The sequence below is a fragment of the Conger conger genome, chromosome 15 (genome assembly GCF_963514075.1).
Source record: "Conger conger chromosome 15, fConCon1.1, whole genome shotgun sequence".
NCBI classification, from domain to species: Eukaryota; Metazoa; Chordata; class Actinopteri; order Anguilliformes; family Congridae; genus Conger; species Conger conger.
In genome coordinates this window covers 25,891,425-25,897,798 of record NC_083774.1, presented here as the reverse complement: position 1 = coordinate 25,897,798, position 6,374 = coordinate 25,891,425, and the positions used below count along the sequence as shown (strand labels likewise).

The following is a 6,374-nucleotide window of genomic DNA, read 5'->3' as shown; positions in this document are numbered from 1 at the left end:
CCTCCCACTTTTTAAGGGACCAAAAGTAATGGGACAATTGGCTGCTCAGCTGTTCCATGGCCAGGTGTGTGTTATTCCCTCATTATCTCATTTACAAGGAGCAGATAAAAGGTCTAGAGTTCATTTCAAGTGTGCTACCTTAAAGAGATAACAACATTAGGTGTGGCCAAATCAACTGTTTGGAACATTCTTAAAAAGAAAGAACGCACCGGTGAGCTCAGCAACACCAAAAGACCCGGAAGACCACGGAAAACAACTGTGGTGGATGACAGAAGAATTCTTTCCCTGGTGAAGAAAAACCCCTTCACAACAGTTGGCCAGATCAAGAACACTCTCCAGGAGGTAGGTGTATGTGTGTCAAAGTCGACACACAAAAACAGGAAGACCAGATTAGAGCTTGCCAAACAACATCTAAAAAAGCCTTTACAGTTCTGGAACAACATCCTATGGACAGATGAGACAAAGATCAACCAGAATGATGGGAAGAGAAGAGTATGGAGAAAGAAAAGAACTGCTCATGATCCAAAACATACCACCTCATCAGTGAAGCATGGTGGTGGTAGTGTCATGGCGTGGGCATGTATGGCTGCCAATGGAACTGGTTCCCTTGTATTTATTGATGATGTGACTTCACAGTGCAGATGGACAATGACCCGAAGCATACTGCGAAAGCAACCAAAGTGTTTTTTAAGGCAAAGAAGTGCAATGTTATGCAATGGCCAAGTCAATCACCTGACCTGAATCCGATTGAACATGCATTTCACTTGCTGAAGACAAAACTGAAGGGAAAATGCCCCAAGAACAAGCAGGAACTGAAGACAGTTGCAGTAGAGGCCTGGCAGAGCATCACCGGGGATGAAACCCAGCGTCTGGTGATGTCTATGCGTTCCAGACTTCAGGCTGGAATTGACTAAAGTATTAAAAAGTGAAAGTTTGATTTATGATTGTTAGTTTGTCCCATTACTTTTGGTCCCTTAAAAAGTGGGAGGCACATATATAAACTGTTGTAATTCCTACACTGTTAACCTGATTTGGATGTAAATACCCTCAAATTAAAGCTGAAAGTCTGCAGTTAAAGCACATCTTGTTCATTTCATTTCAAATCCATTGTGGTGATGTATAGAGCCAAAAAGATGAGAATTGTGTCAATGTCCCAATATTTATGGACCTGACTGTATAGGAGGACCCCTGTCTAACCTCAACCAAATTGGTATTCCCCAATCTCTGAACACACCTACGCAGCCAAATGCGAATACAGAATCATGACGGGAACATAGAGGTGAGTTGGAACTCCTGACACAACTGTGTACACGGTCTTTATGCAATGGGACGGGAGGGGGAAGAGTCAGATGAAGACACCACTGGAGTGAGAATGATGGTTAATATGGAAATTACGCTCTGTGTAGGAACTACAGGGGGGCCTCAGCTTAAGAAAACACTATGTAGACGCAGAACACACACACAGGGGAAGGGGGGAAACAAGCCAACAAGACACAATTTCCTTAACAAGTTCCAACAAGCGATGTGAAGGAAAGCGGTAGAAATGATCTGGTGGTCCACTTTGCACAGTCCTATGTTTAGGGCTCTTCCTCTGTATTAATAGCCTGGTGGCAACTCAAATGACTGATTTCTCACACCAATTCATTTGTAGGGTTCTCTCCTGTGTGCCTAATAGTAAGGTTCATATGCATGTTCTTGGTGTCTATGGACATCTAGGGACCTCAGAGATGTATTCCCAATGTGTGAAAAGATTGTGACTGTTACTATGCCTGAGTAAATTGGAATAAACCAAAGGAGAAATGTGAAATTTCTATCCTCGCCTGTTTTTCCCCCCTATCTGACAGAGGATAACACCATGCCAACAATGATTGCATGTAGAAAAATGTCATTGTTCACCTTCAGCAAGTCCTTGACTACAAATGTACCACATTTAGATAGAATTTGAACAAAGGGCAAAGCCTCCACAAAGGTTTTAGTAAGGATACTACCAGGCGGACACTCAGTGTGGCCAATTTGGCACAATTTGGCACAATTTGGCACCAAAGTGTGCCAACTGGGTTATTTTCCACTTCCAGTGGAAACTGGCTGGAAAATACAACTTATGTCCATTACAGGAGTCTATTGCCATCTACTGGAGCTTTTGGGTATTACATTTACCTTGTGCTTCATCAAGTTCCAGCATTGTGCACAGTATAATATCAATAAAAACAACAAAATGTATCATTTTGTCTCCAAATGGAGTAGTTTTATTAAAAATAAATAATATGATATACAATAATATAATATCCAAATATAAAGTAAAAACGAATGCCAATGTGCAATATAAAATGTCCACTCCAATAATAGAATAACCAAATATAAAGTGATCAATGTCAATGTGCAATTAGAAAACAAAAATATCATAATTAGTGTAAACAATGTACTCTTGAAAACAACTATTGCGCATTCAAATAACTTAAACAGGAACAGTCTTTGCGTTTGCCCACAGCAAACTGTTTCAGGTTTCAGGTTTCAGGCTCCACTGTAATCAAATCCCCTCGACCCTCCCCCTCGCCCTCCCCCTAGCTTGGCTTTCTGTAACGCGTACTGTGAACTCCTCCTCTTCTGGGGCGATTTCATTCGTAGTTGCCGAGTCTGACCATGTCCTTGTCGGCGTTATACACTTTCACAGCGTCACAGCGTCGAAACACAGCGTCAAATAAAACTCTCTAATTCACCAAAAACTTGCGAAACGGCCGTGCGCTACGACTTATTCATTTAGCTTGTTTTTACGCGGAGTAGTGTCTTTACGCCTGGATGTGAGGTCAGCTGGGTATTGTAGTCTATAGAGTGTTTTATCTCATTCGATTCAGTAGCTTCTCCCCTTTCAAAGGACAACAAACATGGCCGCACCGCAGCTGGCTGTTCAAATAACGTAAACAGGAAGTCTTTGCGTTTGCCCACAGCACTGTTTCAGGCTCTGATAAATCAAACATGGCCGCACAGCAGCTGGCTGTTCGACGGTAAAACCATTTCTTTCTACTTGTCCGACATTTGTAAATATCGTGTATTTGCGGTTTTAAGGTTAAAAATAATTTCTAAATGCACTAAAATACACTTTCGATCGTGTTTTGTGACGAATATTTGAACATTAGGGTCTAAACTTTGAGCAACAGTTGAAAATAAACACCATTGCCCTGTTTTATTATGTTTTCTAGTGGATGGATCAAGCCGCTATTTTTTTCGGCCCGCCGGCGGGCCGATCGGGCTTAAGAGGTTTTAATAAACACTTCCCACACAGCACTGGAAGGGCTTTTCATCTAAATGAATTATCTGGTGGGTACTTCATTGAGATTTATAAAGAAAAGACTTGTCAACACAGATTACATCTGTAAGGCTTTTCACCTATATGAATTCTCATGTGGCCACTTAAATGGGTTATATTAAGAAAATACATTTCACACACATTACATTTGTACAGCTTTTCACCTGTATGCATTTTCAGGTGTGTCTGTAAATAACAAGTGTAAAAATGTGCTTCCTACACTGAGAGCATTGGAAACGCTTTTCATTTGGGCGAATTGGCCATTCTTTGACTTTTAAGAGGGCAGCCTATAGTGTAGTGGCAAGGTCGGTGGTTCATCCCTGGTGTAGTCATGATAAGATTTGTGCAGCTGTTGGGCCCTTGAGGGAGGCCCTTAACCCCTCATTGCTCCATGGGGGAACTGTCTCCTGCTTAGTCTAAACAGGACTTGTAGGTCGCTTTGGATAAAAGCATCTGCGAAATAACAAATTATTATTTATTTATAGCTAGCATTGTGGTAACCTAACATCCTCAGGATGGCCTACACAGTGGCATGGTGTTATTTTGTTGGGAATGTGAAAGAAAAACGGGAAACGGCAATGTTGGGTGAATTTTGTCACTTTGAGTTTCATAAGGCAGGTCTATTTCTTGTGTAATCAAAATACATTAGTTGTATTGTAGACTGGTTTCTGGTTATATTTTGTCTTTGAACCTGTAGGTACACCACACACCCACATAAAATCACAACTTGAACTCTGTTCTGTTTGTCACATATTATGCAATAGAGCATACAACAAGAGACAGGCCTAATAGTTGAATTTTTCAACAACAGCATTTAAAACCATTTGTGTTTTCCCCCCCTTTACATAGTTCTGCATGTAGATCAGGTATATAATTCTGAATACAGTAAAACAAAATAATGATAAAAAGGAACTCTGCTCATGGGGTATATTCCAGATGTCTCTTAAAAATGCATTTTCTAACGTCTTACATAAAAACTAAATTACATTCAACCCACAGTCTTGTCCCGGAGGTTAGAACCTAAAGGCATATGGTGAGGCAGCTTCTTTCGGTTATTACTGCCCTAGCCTTTGGAATAGCCCATTAATAGCCTAATATTCTGTATACTTTATTCTTTATACAATCTATGGTAATACATGGTATGGTACATGGTAATATGGTAATAGCCTGCCCGTGGGTCTTAGCGACTCTTTTTTAAAGAAATGGTAATACACATCCTGTCGTAGTTCTGTCTGTAATGTGGTATACAAATAAAGTTTTGCGTAGCCACGCCTGTATTTTCACTCGGCCTACAGGGGCAGGCGGCTTCGTTGCAAAGCGTACGACTACGGTAGGTAATATTCTATTTTTCATTTTTTCTGAATAATTGCACTTGTTTCAGCAATATGGACGCGTGCTCACATAAAACAGTGATACGTCTCCCGGATAAGGTTGTCTGCAGTAGGCCTGTCGCATATCACGATAACTTGTAGAATCAACTTGTTCGCTAGCTAGCTAATAACGCGTGGCCTTAGTCCTTCACCTCCTCGTCGTGCTATTTACAGTAACCACCTTTTTAAACAAACACTTCGTCCTGGATTATTCCTTACACATACAATACAGTTTTGTGTGCGATTTATTGCATGTGCTGGAAGGCTTGGCTGCTGAGCGAGGATTATCCAGCTCCGAACAAACTTATCACACGTGCCAGGCTGGCTATTGCTAGCTCGATGCTACATCGGTGAGGCGATGTAATTTAGTACTCCAGTGCCTCGCTTATATGTGCCTGGCCATTTTGTATGGTTAGGGATTGGGGAAGTATATGAGATGCCCCGCATGTGGCACAGGTAAGGATAATTGTCACCACATTTTTAGAGGCCTTGATGGAAAATGTGGCATTTCCCGCACGTAGGCCCGGGCCCAGCGGAAGACATAGGTAGCTGTGTTCAGTTACAGAAATAAATAATTCTGCACCAGGATGGCTAGCTAATTCAAGGGACAACGCAGAAGAACCACTCAGCTTGCTTTGGTTAGGTATGCACATAAGGCACGTTAGTCTGCTGAGTGGTCAAAGAGGGAATGCTGCTTTCCTGGTTTGTTTTGAGCAAACATTCGTGTTTCGAAAAATTAGTTTCCTCCGCTTTTTAATGCTTTGCTTTGTTATGGTTCAGGTGTGATTGCATACCGTTATTAATATTTTTTTATTAATTGTAAGTGAATTATGTTCTTCCCATAGCCTGTACAAAAATAGGTTCTTCCGTGCATGGACCGTCTTTTGACCGTTTCTCTGTCGCCCCTTTTCTAGCTGGAGAGCCCTTGTGGGTTGTGAAAGGAATGAGACGCCTGACCTCTGGTGGCAAGTACTAGCAATGCACGGGGAAACCCGGAAGTATTTGAATTTGAAGATGGCGGGCTTTTCGTTTACGTTTCACATTTTACTTTATGCTGTCAGATGCCCTGATCCTACCTATACCTATTAATACTATTTTTGTTTTTGTTGTTGTTGTTTTTTCTCTATCTTTCAGTGTGTGATGATTCTTTCAAGCATGTTCAGCTGATGGTGACTGAGATGAGGACAGCATGCAGCAGACAGGCTGGAGGTGGAGACAGCGCAGTTCTTTGTGAGGGTGCAGCCAATAGCAGGATCGAGGCAGTCATATGCATAACTCGGCAGCGCATACCCCTGGACTCCATTTGCCTACCTCGGAGGGACATTGATCTCTAAGTATGTTCAAATCGACATCAGAGGTTGTGTTTGGTTAACTTCCTGATGCAGATTTCTCTTGTTTGTAAGTGCTGCCAGTTTAGGCTGTCCTTATGAGGCATATATGCTTGCTATGCATGCTTTCTCACTGACTCCGTGACTGGGAACCATGGCCAGAACCCGCCCCTTAAGTAGCGCAGGCTCAAGTAGGTCTCTTGTGCTCGCTCCGGCAGCACATATACTAAAATTGGAACGATACAGAGAAGATTAGCATGGCCCCTGCGCAAGGATGACACGCAAATTCGTGAAGCGTTCCATATTTTTAGCCTTACCTAAGCTCCAGGTAACATTTCCATGCCTAACCGGAGCTCTCGGTAACATTTAGTG

The 6,374-nt window shown here is 42.0% G+C and overlaps 1 non-coding gene across 1 annotated transcript; it reads left to right on the top strand.

Moving 5' to 3' along the window:
• Positions 1-6,204: 6,204 nt before the first annotated feature.
• LOC133112644 (U6 spliceosomal RNA) lies at positions 6,205-6,311 on the top strand. The gene has a single exon (XR_009705466.1). It is a non-coding gene; the product is annotated as a U6 spliceosomal RNA (small nuclear RNA).
• The last annotated feature ends 63 nt before the right edge of the window (positions 6,312-6,374 follow it).